We start from the raw sequence: 1,274 nt of genomic DNA, 5'->3' as shown, positions 1-1,274 counted from the left end.
TTGCCCCAATGTGCATGACTTTACACTTACTGAAATTGAAGCACATCTGCCATTTTGCTGCCCATTCTGCCAGTCTGGAGAGATCCTTCTGGAGCTCTTCACAATCACTTCTGGTCTTCACCACTCGGAAAAGTTTGGTGTTGTCTGCAAACTTAGCCACCTCACTGCTCAACCCTGTCTCCAGGTCATTTATGAAGAGGTTGTCTTCAATTAGTCTTCAAATTAGTCCTCAAGGACTGGCTACCTTTTGGGAGCAAATGAAGTTGATATCTTAATTAAGTTAAAAAGCCTTCATTTCCATCAAATTTTAATTTTCTCTTCTGCCTGTGAAAATGGTCAAGGCTGCTTCTCAGAAAGGTCAGCTTAGAGTTATGTCCAGAATGCAGCTTCTATTGTCCTTGCTGGTGTTGTTGCATCAGAACAAGAGTTCAGGAAGTGTTCTGGAGAAAGCCAGTTAGAGATGCAGTCTTGGTGCCGCCACCCGGTTGTCAATCTCCAGTGTGGACCGCACACTCATCCAGGGCAGTAATGTCTGCTGGTTAGCCTGCTCATTCCCTTTTTGCTCCCTTCTCTCCCCTGTTTGGACAGACAGCTTAATGAGGAAAAACCTTAGTAGATTGATGCCGCTGCCATCAGTCCAGGAGATCAGGCTGGGCAGAACCACATCATGGACAGGGGTGTCCAACTTGTTTCGTACAGCAGGCCAAATAGGATTCATGATGCCTGATGATGGTTGGAAATGATGTAATTAAGCTGGAAGTGATGTCATTGAACAGGTCATGACCAGAAATAAACATTTTTTTCTCATTTGCTGCAAGTGACAGAAGATACTCAAATCTTGGTCATGTCTCATCATATGGGACATATGGGACAGCCCAAAGGGATGCCATTTCAGCAGTGACACCTCAGCATCTCTTTCCCATTCTTCACAGAGCTTTGCTAATACAGCACATCTCTGAGAGTTGGTCTGGGTCCAGGGAACACAGTACCAAACAAAACTATACATGAATCACACACACAAGAAGCTATTAGATTGGGGGGGGGGGGTGTTGCAATGGATAATTCAGGAACCATGGAATGAGAATGTATTATTTGGACACACACAAAACTCCTGAAACTGCACTCCAAGAACGAACTTGTGTAGGGAGAGAAAACAGTTTCACTTAGTTTCACTTATTATCATAGTTGCCTTGCAGAATCACACTGATTCAAAGAGGAAGGAGAGGAAGCACCAGGAAGCACCTTTCGTTCAGCTGTGATGTGCCTCAGTGATG

This window comes from Tiliqua scincoides, chromosome 2 (genome assembly GCF_035046505.1).
Source record: "Tiliqua scincoides isolate rTilSci1 chromosome 2, rTilSci1.hap2, whole genome shotgun sequence".
Taxonomy (NCBI): Eukaryota; Metazoa; Chordata; class Lepidosauria; order Squamata; family Scincidae; genus Tiliqua; species Tiliqua scincoides.
Note: the sequence above shows the minus strand (reverse complement) of the source record.